Here is a 13458-nt window from a genome sequence, read left to right on the forward strand (position 1 = left end):
CTGGACATTCCAGAGGATATCTAGGGAGGTGTCTGAGGCTGCTGGAGGGGGAGGACTCTGTAGGTTTGCAATGCCCTGTGACGAGTCCCCACAGCTTGCCCAGGCTGTTAGTGGAGGGACAGGAGGGGACAAGCTATCAGATGGGCCTTCCCTGCTGATGGCCAGAATAGAGCAAGTGCCTCCCCTGCTCCTGTCCTTCTGCCCTAGAGCCCATGGAGCACAGTGCTACCAAAGGGCAGCACTGCTCTACCCCAGCCCCAAGGATGCCCTGAGCATCTGGGACTTGTCGATCCTGAGTGGCTGTAGATTCCTTGCTTTGTGAATATGAAGTTGTGGAATGGTTGAGCCACTTTCCAGGGCTCCCCACCCCTGAGAACCAGGAAGAACATCTGCCAGCTAGCAACTTGGGAGGGGAGGGTTTGCAGTCCCAGAGATTTAAAAAAAGCCAAGCTGCTAAACAGTGATGTGCCCAGCATTGTGCTAAACATGACATTACCATAAATCCCTGTCCTATGGATGCTGAGAGTGAAGCACAGAGAGGATAAGTAGTGTGCTTGAGGTCTTGCTGGTCCTGGTTTGAGGGAGAAAAGGGGTACTGGTCTGAGTGATGAGCAGTACCAGCCTGTCTTCACAGGCTTGCTGTGGAGCCAGCATTAAAATTAATTATGGACAATACAGGGGACAGGGTAGTCCCTGACAGTGGCCAGTAAAGAGCGGGTGGGGCAGACACAGCATCCTGAGAGGCTTCATTTAGTCCCCAACCCTTTGGGAAGTGGCAATCCACCTTCATCCTGCTTTGGGGCCTCCCTGAAAGGCCACTGCCCTCTGCCCATTTTTTTCATTTTTGGGAAGAGGTTGGGATGGGCCCAGAACCAATTGCCAACAGAACTGGAATGAAAAGGGATCTGCCTGAGAACAGGGACGTGTGGCCTTTATTACCAAATGCTGCTGATTCTTCTCAGGAATCAGACTAGAAGCAACAAAGGGCAAATCTCTAGCCTTGGCCCTGAGCCTGCACAGGGGCATTTACACTTCAAAGATGAGTAGTTAGATTCCTGGGGGTAGTTATTTACAATCCAAAAGGCAAAATGTAGGGGTCTATTGTATAAATCTGTTTTCCCCAAGATGGCTGACTAGAAAAGGGCAGGAACTCTCCCTTTTCTAGGCACTACTTCTCATCACAGTGTTCTTATAGTTTACTTTATATCCAGGCCTGGGTTTGTCATCCATTACACTACCAGGGGCTTTCTTCCAGGGGGTACCCATCCCTGCAGGTAGGGAGAGAGGGCAGGATGTCTTGCCACTCACCTGAGCCAGAGCCCAGCAGGAGTGCCAGCCCTGGTTTCCTCACACTCTTTTTACAGGAATAGAAACTGAAACAGGAAACTGAGGGACTTGGCTCCTCAGCTGAGGGAATCCTCTCCTCTTAGCCACTTGGAGAGTCTCCAGGTGGTTCCACAGATGCAGGACTGGAGTAGGAATCCCAAGAATTTCTGGGGCCAAAGAGGCCATGGGGTGCTCTGCCAAGTACCTAGGCCTGGAGGTCCTGTGGATGAAGACATAGGTGGAGAACTTGGGTCTCTGAACAGGCAGGGGTGAGGTGGAGTGAGGGCTTTGAGAGCTGTGGGCCACCCTTTCTGCCCCAGGTCCCTAGGGACCCAGACAGGACTCCTGCCTGACTCAATTTTTATATTTTATTTTGAGACAGGGCCTCACTAAGTTGCTGAGACTGACTTTGAACCTGTGATCCTCCTCTCTCCCCCTCCCCCTCCCCATCTTGTTCATAGCCCAGTGGTGGAGCCAGAATTAGACAGACAGTCAGTATAGACAGGTAAATCAAGTCAGGCAGGACTCCTGGAGGAGCCACTGAGATCCAGGCAGCATGTTTCTTTTTTATTCTGTGTTTGCCTGGAGGGTGTATGTTTCTACAATGGAGGAAGTAAGTTCAGAGTTGCAGGAGCATCAGGGCTCTTGGGAGGGTGAGAGTGTGCTGCTTGGAGCCTATACTGTGCCCTGGTGTGTTTCCTTTTGAATTTTAATGAATTATTATTATAACATATGTTTGGCATTTGATATCTCTCTCTCATATATTTATTTATTTATTAGTATTGGAGATTGAACTCCAGTACTCCACCACTGAGCCACATCCCCAGCCATATTCTGTATTTTATTTAGAGATAGGGTCTCAACTGAGTAGCTTGCCCTTGTGGAAGCTGGCTTTGAACTTGCTATCCTCCTCCCTCAGCCCCCCGCCACCCCCAACCTCAGCCTCTGTGATTACAGGTGTCTGTCATGATGCCTGGCTGCATTTGATCTTTCAAAGTGGAGCATTCCACTGGTGGGGCAGAGCACTTGTCTAGTGTCAGTGTGCTGGTGTGAGCTTCCACGCTTTTCTTTCCTGGTCCCGGGGATTGAACCAGGGCGCTTAACCACTGAACCACATCCCCAACACTTTTTATATTTTTATTTTGAGACAGGGCCTCACTAAGTTGCTGAGGCTGACTTTGAACCTGTGATCCTCCTGTTTCATCTCCTTTCCCATCCTCCCCCTCCCCATCTTGTTCATAGCCCAGTGGTGAAGCCAGAATTAGACAGGCAGTCAGTATAGACAGGTAAATTGAGTCAGGTCATGTTGTAGGGACAGACGAGGCAAGGCACCGAAGATAGCAAGGAAAAGTTTTATTTGGCTGTAGCCAGGTTCAGAGGGCACAGCTTTTGCTGTAATCAATTAATCCTCTGAACCCTGAGTTCAGGTGGTTCCAGAGTTTTATACCCAGCATGAAAGGGGAGGGGCTCAGAAGTTCACAGTCTACAGAAGTTCTCATAAAAGCAGCTTTTTCTTTCACTGTTTTGGGCAAGTTAACCTGTCAAGGACAGCACCTGAGAAGGGGAGAGCTTTTTTCTCCCCTTTCTTTCCTCCTCCTGCCAGCTGTTACCATGGAGCCCAATTGGTAACTTCTCTTATCTTAGAAATGTAGACATCTCTGTGAAGCCCAGCTCAAGGCCAGAGGCCTTGTTTGCACATTTCTACAAACTACCATACTGGATATGTTTGTGAAAAACTAGTAAGGGGTGCCCAGCATCTGGAGTGCCGGTATCTTCTCGGCTAGTGGCCAAGTAAAACAGGGTGACACAAATACAGGAAGTTTATCTATATTGAACTCTTTTCCAGAAACTCTTTTGCTGACAGTTCTAAAATCATCCATGGTGAAGATTTCTGGAGAAGCCCAGTTAAAGACTTTTCTGTGGAGAAAGGGAGTGCCACTTCAATCAGATCAAGGAGGCCAACTTGAGTGAGTCCAGGAAGTTGAAGACTGTCCCTGAAGGATTGAAATGTTAATTCTTTCAAAGCCCTTTTCCCACCTTTAAGAATAACCTGCCTCTGCTGCAATCTGTTGCTAAGGTAACCTGTCCCAGGAACTGCCTCTCTCTATAGGGAGCTACAAGGTTGTTAATAATGTGTCCTGGGCTTCTCCATCCTGCCCTTCCCCCTTCAATCCACCAGTTTCCCACCTTTTGGCCATCCCACTGAGCATTCCTGGGTCTATTCCTGGGCCTAGTCACATACACAGAAAGGAAAGGGATAAGAGAAAGAGAGCAGAAAAACAAAGGAAGCCTAGGACATTAAAAAAAAAAAAAAAAGCAGAACGCCTTGCTTCTTGGGATATCAGGATACCAGCTAGGGTCCCCTTCTTCCTCCTGGGAGAAGTCTATGTTACCCCTTTTTAAATAAACCCTGCTTTATATGCTTGCCTCCATGTGCTTCTCTGATGTGCAAACTTCTACATGTGAGGGAGCAGGACTCGTCACTGATAACCGGTGGTATCAGGGGGATGGGCAGAAGTGACCCTATGGTTCCAGTTATGATCTCCATCATCAGGGAAGCCAGGTGTCTTTGGGGAAATCAGCTGGCCACTTGTATTTGTTTTTGTTGGACTGCCTGTTGAGATTTACAGTCCCTGGGGGCTGTTTGTGTTGGAGAACACAGGAAGACAGGACCTGGCTTGAGGGTTTGGGTGTGCCTAGGGCTCTTGCTCCTTTCTCTGGTCCTGGCAGCCCTGCCCTTCTGCATATGGCAGCATTATCCTCAGGCTAGAGGTAGAACAGTAGGCCAGAGTCCAACAACCAGCCTGCCATCATGGACCCCTCAGGAGCAGGTGTGTGTGTTCAACTCCAGTAAGAGCCCTGAAGCCCTCCCTGAGTCTATCTCTGGGGCCAGGGGAGATATCATTTCTGACTGGATTAGGTTTCCTGGAGCTGCCCATCCATCTGGCCCAGCAGGCATAGTGGGAGGGAGGCCCATCAGAATCCTGGGTTTATTGTTAAATGCTGTGTAAAGGGAAGTGGTCTGGGACTAGAGTGTGTGGCAGAAAATTTTCCAACTTTTTGGCTATGTGTTGTGTGGGCAGTTAGAGGCCTTGGTATAGGGTCTGAGTTCTCCACAGGGACTTGGTATAGGGTCTAAGTCCTGCAAGTGGTCTTGGTATAGGGTCTGAGTCCTGCATGTGGGCCTCCTTCAGCACATATGCTTGAGGGTCTTCTTCCTCCAGCAGTCTGGGTCCCAGGTCTAGATGGCCCCTGCCTTGCAGGGAGGAGATGCAGTAGTAAAAGGCTGGGAAAGGGAAGAGAGCAGGGTTTAAGGGAGGGAACATCTAGAGCCCAGCAGGCCTGAGTCTTGAGCAGTCAGCTCAGAGATGGTTCCAGGCAGAAAACCAGGCTTGAAATGGCACTGTGTCATTGAGACCCAGATTTGACAATATAGATTTTTTAAAGGGTGAAGGTGTGGAATCTTGAGTGGCTATGTGCATGCTATATGGGTGACATATCTGGCCACACAAGGTTCTCCATAGACCAGAATGGGTAGACAGATGTGGTAGTATTAGGTCAAGGGAGGTAGGCCTCCATTGGGAGGTGCCTCAATTGGGGCTTCCTGCCCCTGAGGAAGAAGGAGGACTCTTCTGGTAGGGGAAAAAAGGCAGATTCTGTTTTAGAGCTGCAGAGTTTGGGGTCCTGTGGACATTGCCCCTGCCCTGCCCCTTTCTTTTCTTTTCCTCTCCTCTTTTCATCTCCTGCACCACCCCTTTCTCTTTCTTTCTTCCTTGATACTGGTGATTGAACCCAGAGGTGCTCTATCATTAAGCCATATCCCCAGCACTTTAAAGTTTTTTTGAGACAGGGCCTCACTAAGTTGCTGAGTCTGGCCTCATACTTGGAATCCTCCTGCCTCAGCCTCCTTAATTGCTTGGATTACAGGCACATGCACCTGGCAGCCCAGTCTCTTTCTTTCTGATTTGCTGTCCCTTTGCAGCTGGGGCTGATTCCTTGGTCACATCCTGCCTGGCTGGTAGCAGAAACCATACCAAGGCCTTGAGGGAGGTCAGGACTAACCTCTGCAATGGTCATACCAGTGTGGCCTTCTTGTGCTCCCCGCTTTTCCCTTATTTGACCTGTCCTTTATCTGCCTGTGTAGATTCTTAGAACAATAACTCCTGGGTGACCCCATCTCTGGAGGAAGAGATGGAATGCTGGCAAGTGCTGAAGGAAGACAGAGACCTGTGCTTGTCACCAGGCTCCAGTGATTGGCAGGAAAATGCAGCTGAGCCCAGGTCTGAAGATGAGTCCTGGACCATCCAAAGAGTGAGTGAGCCATGCCCCCTCGACCCATCGCTGCCCCTGCTCTGTGTTTCCCAGGTGGCTGAGCTGGGCTGGCTGAGTCACCCTCACTGCCGCCATGGCGCCTCATCCTCTGACTTTCCCCCTGAAACCTTACTGCATAGCAGTCTAGTTAGCCCCAGAAGTACCACTACATGGGCAGTGGTCTGGCTGCCCCCAGTGTCTGGTCCATCCCCACAGAAGTCTACGGGCTCCAGGCCCTGGGTCTCCACTTTCCTTTCCCAGCCCTAGACCAGATATGTGTGTGTTTCAGGAGATATGGCTGGGCCAGGTGTGGGTCCTGTTCTCTCTGGGGCTCCTTATTGAGGTGCAGGGCTGGGTGCTCCTCTGCTGTGCTGCAAGGCACATATGTGGGTACATATGACAGATGCTCTTCCCCAGAGGTGAGGCCCCATTGACCTCTGGGAAGCATTAGACACCAGGAATTATTGATTGGTAAGGACCTCGTTGGAGCCCCCAGGCTTCTGGGAGGGATCTCCCTGCAGGTGTTCAGGAGCACTGAGGGTGCTCCCTAGCTCAGCTCTAGCTCACAGAAACCCAGAATGCAGCACTTGATCCCAGGCTTCCTTCTGGGCATGGAGGGGACCTTGGCTTTCTGTGCCTGCACTGGGGCTGGTTTGTGAGGTTCCTTGCAGGGTGTGCTCTGTGGTCCAGAGTGTGACATAACATGCTGGAGCACTCTGATCCATGCATGAATGTGTGTGGGTGCTATGTGTGGTGCCCGGGGCGGGTGTGTGTGTACGTGTGTATTTTCTGGTGTATATGGTGTGTGTGAAGTGAATGTTGATTTGTGCGTGTGTGGCAGGATGCAGGGCCTGTGTGTGGGGAGTAAGGTGTGTGTGTGTGGCATACAGTTGTGTCCTTCCCCTGGAGTCACCCCTTCCTCAGCAGGGAAGTCTACCCAAACCTGGACCTTGGGGGATACTGAAGGCTTGGGTGAATCTTCAAGTGAGAATCACCACTGAGACATTCAGGGCATGGTGATTAAAAATGCTGCAGTGCTCAGCAGGATGAGGGTCTTTTTAAACCTTCATAGAGTAAGTTGAAGAATCTTTGTGTAAAAAAAAATGAGCAATAGCCAAGAAACCATAGCTGTGCACAATGGTGCATGCCTGTAATCCCAGTGACCAGGAGGCCAAGGCAGGAGGATCCAAAGTTCAAGATCAGCCTCATCAGCTTAGTGAGTACCTGTCTCAAAAAAAAAGCATAAAGAAAGGACAGGGGAGATGAGTCCTGTGTCTGATCCCAACTTCACTTTTTAAGAAACTAGGAAAAGGTGAGGCAACTAAACCCAAAAGCAAAGAAGGAAGAAAATACTAATAGTAGAATAGAAATAAACAAAGGAGAGAATAGAAAAGCAATAGAGAAAAACAAATGAACCAAAAAGTTGATTCTTTGAAAAGACCAACAAAATCCATAAACTTTTAGACTAATTAAAAAAGAAAAGATGTAATATGAAAAGAACTCAAAAGATTTAGGGTCCTGTTTTATCTCTTATGTGGAAGCTAGAGAAGAAAAGCTGAAAGGAAGATGGGGGCGGACCTCATGACAATTGAAGGGAGATCAGTGGAAGAAAAGGAGGTGGGGGAGGAGATGAGGGGGGAGAGGAACTGCTGGGGAGAAATACTGGCCAAATAATATTGTTACATTGTGTATTCCATGTATCGATATGTAACAACAAACGCCATCCACCATCAGTGTGTGCAATTGTAAAACATCAGTGAGAAAAGGTGCAGGACTGGGGTTGTAGCTCACTGGTGGAGCCCTTGCCTAGCACATGGGTTCCATCCTCAGCACCACATGAAAATAAATAAATAAGTAAATGTATATATAAAAAAGAAAGGGTGCAAAAGAAACTAAAATAGAAATGAAGGTGGAGACATTACTGATGACTTTACAGAAATAAAACTCAATTAGAGGTAATGTCATAGTGTTGGCATTTGGTCACCAAATGTTTAACAAAACTTGCTTAATTGTGGCACCAAAAGCACTAGAAACAAAGGAAAATTAGAAAAAAAATGGACTTCATCAAAATGAAGACTTTTTTTCATTTAGAGGACAAGAAAACTGAAAAGGCAGCCAATGGAATGGAGAAGTATTTGCAAGTCATGTATCAGATAAGTTTAGTATCCATGATATATAAAGAACTCATGACTCAACAACAAAAAGTCTGACTTAATTCTGGACAAAAGATTTGCCTGAAGCAGCCTGCCTTCCCCTTCCTTCCTTCTTCATACTGGGTATTGGACCTAGGGCCTCCCACATGCTACTCCAACACTACCTCTGAGCAGCATTCCAGCCCTTATTATTTTATTTTGAGATGGTCTCACTAAGTCACCCAGGCTGGCCTTCAACTTGTGATCCTCTTGCTTCAGCCTCCAGAACAGCTGCAATTACAATTGTGCACTACCACACCTGGGTTGCCTAAGCTTTTCTCCAAAGAAGATGAACAAGTGTCCAACAAGCCTGAGAAAGGTATCAGCACGCATTAGTGATTGAGGGCAATGCAAAACCTCTTGACACACCACCTAACACACACTAGGATGGTTGTGATAAAAAGTGTCAAATCACAAGTGTTGGTGAGGTGAAGAAGTTGGAGCTGTGGTTTCATGCTGGAGGGAATGTGAAGTCCTGCAGCCACTGTGGAAAGCAGTGTGGCAGCTTATCAGAAAGTTAAATTCAGAATGGCCATATGACCCAGTAGTTCCAGTAAGTATGTGCCCAAGAGAAATAAGAATGGGTGTTTGAACAAATGCCTGTCTGCAGATTTGGAGCAGCAAAGCCACCGCACTCCAGTGGCAGAGCAACCCAGGTATTCCTTGGTGGATAAACAATGAACTACTTAGGCCGTGTACACTCGTGGAATATCAGTCAGCCACAATAAAGAAGGAAGTGTACGTGTCCAAACTGCAACGAGGGTGGACCTCAGACATGCAGTGCTAAGAGAAGGAATTCGAGGTACAAGGCACCAACTGTGTGATGCCTGTTATATGAAACATTAGAACAAGCTCATCTGGAGAGAGAGATAAGTAGCTCAGAATTGTGGGGTGACTGTGAGGCAGAGACAGCATTGCTTTTGGGGTGATGAAGAGGGAGCCTAGTACAGGTGGTGACTGATGACACTGTGAGTGGCCTAAAGGCCTCTGAGTTGTTAAGTTTCAAATGTTTGTTTGGGGCAGAGTTGTGGCTAGGTGTGGAGCATTTGCCAGTATGTGTGAGTCCCTGGGTTCCAGCCCCAACACCTCAAAACACTAGCAGAGCCACTCCAAAATGTCCATTTTTGTATGATTTTCACACTGTGTGTAGTATTGTCACAGGAGATTTATTTAAAACATGTCTTTGAAGGTACAGAAGCTGCACCTGAAAGAAACTGGGAGCAAAGTGCACAGGTGAGCACCACAGGTGTCTCTGGGCAACAGCTTCCTAGTCCCACAGTAAGCCTTCATCACACTTCACCTGAGCTGGTGTTGCTGTCTGGGAGAAAGTCTCTGAGCTAAGACCTGATGTTCCCAGGGGGTGTTCTGGACCTCAGAAGCCAGGATGGAGCCACAAGCCACTCACCATGTGTGAGTGGCTTGTGGCCACTCACCAACACTTGTGATTTGACACTGTTTATCACAGCCATCCTAGTGTGTGTTAGGTGGTATGTCAAGAGGTTTTGCATTGCCCTGAATCACCAATGCATGCTGATACCTTTCACGGGCTTGTTGGACACTTGTTCATCTTCTTTGGAGAAAAGCTTAGGCAACCCAGGTGTGGTAGTGCACAATTGTAATTACAGCTGCTCTGGGTGCCTGTACTGACCTGCTCCCTTTTGTGCCTCTGTAGCTGCATTTGTTGGAAGCAGGGGCCCAGGTGTTCAGGTGGAGGCTTCAGGGGACCAGGACCTGATTTGCCTTCCTGGGGGACACACTGCCCTTCCTAGCACAGCTGAACACATCTTTCCACTGGCCCAAGAGAGTGCTGTGGTGCACAGGGCCATGGGGAGGTGGCCAGCCTCCTCCTGGCCCTTTCTTCAGTGGCCACTGGATGCTGAATTGTGGGTTCCTGCTTGCTGGCTCTGCGTTCTTCCAGAGGCTCAGGGGTTTGTGCTTCTGGCAGTAAGGAAAAAGACCTAGCCGGGGCCTGAGCTGGTGGGGTGAGAGGCTCCAAGTGGCCCTAGGCCCACAGTGGCTTTCCTTCCTCAGAGTTTGCTGGCGTGATTTGACAGACGCTGCCTGAGGCTGCCTGGTGGAGGCACACCTGGCCTCTGGAGGCTCTGGAGGCTGTGCCTGGCTGAACCTTGGGTGTCTGGACTGACCTGCTCCCTTTGGTGCTTCTGCAGCTGCATTTATTGGAAGCAGGGGCCCAGGTGTTCAGGTAGAGGCTCCAGGGGACCAGGACCTGATTTTCCCTCCTGGGGGACACTTCTGCCCTGCCCATCTGCACACTCCTGCTTGTTGGCCTCAGCCATCTTGAGCTCTGGGTTGCTGGTTACCCTGCTCCATGAGGTTTCCCTGACTGGGCCTGGATGAGGTTCCAGGGTGTGTGGGTGACCCTGTGCTGTCTGAAGGAGTCATGTCTCAACAGGGAGTGGCCTCAGGACCTTCTGTAGATGCCATAGAGGATGTATCTGGTGAGCAGGTCACTGCCCAGTGCCTTCCCAGCAAGAGGAGAATGGAGGGGGCTGCTCTGTGCAATGTCTTGGACACATTCAGGGCAGACGAAGAGCAGGTAGTCTGTGTTTCTGGCTTCAGAGCCTCCTGCCAGCCCCTGACAGCCAGTCTCCCTCATACCTCCACTGAGAGGGTGGAGCTGGGAGCTGAGCCATTTGTGAGGTGGCTGCACCCACTTAGGTTTTGGTCTTTGTGGCAGGTCATTTTGGGGGTGCCAGCTTTCTGTTCTGTGCTGCACATCCTACCTGCCCACACTGACTCCCAGCTTTTATTTCTTGTGAAAATCTGCCCTTTGACATCCACAGGCCACCACAGGGTTCTTCTCATAAGGCATACCCCAGGTACAGGTGTACCCAAGTTCTTCCCTTTTCCTGACAGTTTAACCCCAGGAGTGGGGTCCCTGGGGCAGGTTCGTGTCTACCCCCAGCTGTACTAGGTATCAGGGCCTCGCCACATACAGCCAGGGCTCAGGATTTATAAACCAGTTGCCTTTGGTGGCTCATTGACACCTCCTCTGGAGCATCACAGCCCTTGGGGCCAGTGTCCCAGTGGCCTACTCCTCAAAGCCTGCATTCCTGGTTTCCTGGTTTTCAAGGTGGAAGCTTTGCCTGGGAGCTGCCCGAGCCTTCCAGGGCACAGGAGCAGCCTCTCCGATCCTCTGCACTCTTTAGTTACCTTCTTGCCTGTATTCTGGTTTTCTTCCTTGTGACACATACGCTGCAGAGTGTCACATGGATAGCCTGTGAATGTTGTTGTATCCAAGAGTGAACTCGCAGTGACATTCCCAGCCACTCCACATGAGGCTCTCTGTCTGGCTTCTTGCTCCTCAGCTCCCTCACCTGCCATTCTTGGTTTCTTAATTCAATTCCACCCCTGATAAATAAGTTGCAGGGGTGACAGATGTAAGTCATGCAGTAGAGCTAAGCTTTCTGTACTCAAGAAATTGGGGGGAAATTGGGAGGGAAATGTGGGGCAGACTGTAGTAAACCTAAGAAGTAAGATTGATATCTCTCCTGTTTAGAGCAAAAGGAGAAAGAATCAGGACACTGCTGATTCCTCAGAGCTGGGTTTCTTGGCTCCATCACCTTCCATTTCCCAGAGTCCGAATTTGCCTTCCTACTTGGTCCCAGGACACAGCTGTGGCCCAAGGCCAAGCCCAGCAGACTGGTCCAGCTGGCCAGTGCAGGGGTGAAGACACAGGAGATGTGGCTCAGAGAAGGCCAAGCACCCCAGGACTACTTGGAAGGAAAGGATCTCCACACCTCCACACCCTTTGGGGACAGAGGCCTCCTAGGAGGTGTCTGGGTCACCAAACTCTACCTGTGAAGCCCACCCTAAGCTTGAAGATTCTGCCTAGGGGCTCCCGCTGCCCCAGTCCAAAGAAGACTCTGAGTCTCAGAAAGAAGTACAGAGGGCCAGGCAGCACATGGAGGTCCCAGCCTCTGGGGTATCAGGGAATGGTGGTGGTTGGCACGGGATTGGCCTTAGCACCTTTGGTGTGTTGTGTGGGTGAGACATTGCTTCCCTGTCTAGGAAGGCAGCTGGGACTTGCTCCTTGAAGGGCCAGGAAGGGATTGTTGATCCCACACTCAACATTAAGGCCAATGCTGATCTTAAGCCTTTGGGGCAGAGCAGCCCTTCCATTTGTCTCTGTGGCTCAGACCCTATGAGTCTGGGGTCTTTATTTCCTTCAGGGATTTGATGCTATATCTGAGCCAGATAATCCAGTTAACAAGGCTGAGAAAGAAATGAAAGATAAGGCTCAGTCAGCAAATGAGCTGCCAGTAAGTCCCCCTGCTTCCAAGGAACACTGCCAGGTACAGGTTTCCCACCAGAGTGGGCTGGGGGACACTGCTTGGCCTTCCCGGCCATGCTTGCTGCAACCTGACACCAGCCCATCTTCAGTCTGGTTGTGTGGCACATGTTTGTGGAGAGCTAGGGACAGGGCAAAGGAGACCAAGCCTTCCTTCAGGGAGCTCACTTGCTAAAGGGGGGAAGACTGAGGCCAAGCCAGGCAACAGGAAGTGAGCTAGGAAAAAGTAGAGCATGGGGGGCTGGGTACAAGGATGGTGCCCAGGAATGTGCTGGGTGGTGCCACAAGGTGTGGAGACAAGTGCATGGAGTACTGCATACATGGCATACGTTAAGGGTATCTGAGTGACAGGCCACTCCCCTTTGCTAGGTGTGTGAATGGCAGGCCACTTACCCCATAGGCACAGCCCTGGGCATGAGGCCATGGGTTGCAGTCCCTGCACTCCATGGCCCACTCCTGGATTGGTTGCTGCAAGGATATTAGCAGAAATTGCATTGGTGGCTGCCTGTAATCTGATTAGCTGCTGCCTGAGTATATATACATGGTAACTGTGCAGTAAAATCGGACCTGCTTCCTGCTTGGCCTCCAGAAATCTTGATTAGTGACTTCACAGCCATACTCTCCTCTACCTTGTTCCATGGACCTCCTTGCTGGATGAGAGAGAGCCCACGCAACAAGGGAAGGTGGCCCCTCATCCAGGGAGGCTGGATGAGGTTTCAAGGGAGGTGCTGAGGGAGCAGAGGCTAGAAGGAGTGAGGAGTGAGATTTGAGGTTCAGGGGACAAGTTCAGATAAAAGGATTGGCATGCTAAGGCCCAGGGGTGGCTTGTGGCGGCCTGTTCTCAGTGGAAGGAACTAGTGAGCCCAGGAGTGAGAGAGGGAGAAGAGACCAGGCAAGGTTGGGGAAGGATCCTCAGCGGCCATGGGAGTGGACTGGAAGGACTGGACAGTCCACTTGGACTGCTGTGAGAAGCATGGCTGAGGGGGAGCCTTTCAGGCTGGGGCTTGGTTGCTCATTTCAGGAGGGTGAGACCAAGGACAGGTTAGCTGCTCCTGGAGAAAAACCAGGTAAAAACATATCGGAACCCAAAGACCTAAGGAAGGCAGAAGGGAGTGACGAAAAATTATGCAGCTGCCATAATAAAGAAGGAGCAGAAGAGCCAGAAGGCCAGCATGAAGGCCATCCCCATGAGGTACCAGGCCACCCTGCCCAGGCCCAGGGTACAAGGAGGCCATCAGTGCCTGTTGAGGGCCCCTATAATGAGTTCAGCCCAGGGGGTTGTAGGGGAGGTGGGCTGGCCTGGCCAGAGTCTCACAC

General features: G+C 50.2%; 1 long non-coding RNA gene across 1 annotated transcript; it reads left to right on the forward strand.

Annotated features, from left to right (window-relative positions):
- Nucleotides 1-11663: 11663 nt before the first annotated feature.
- On the forward strand, nucleotides 11664-13234 carry LOC107161025. Its single transcript, XR_001505923.2, has 3 exons — nucleotides 11664-11775; nucleotides 12023-12145; nucleotides 13163-13234. It is a non-coding gene; the product is annotated as an uncharacterized LOC107161025 (long non-coding RNA).
- The last annotated feature ends 224 nt before the right edge of the window (nucleotides 13235-13458 follow it).

Source organism: Marmota marmota, unplaced genomic scaffold (assembly GCF_001458135.2).
Source record: "Marmota marmota marmota unplaced genomic scaffold, marMar, whole genome shotgun sequence".
Taxonomy (NCBI): domain Eukaryota; kingdom Metazoa; phylum Chordata; class Mammalia; order Rodentia; family Sciuridae; genus Marmota; species Marmota marmota.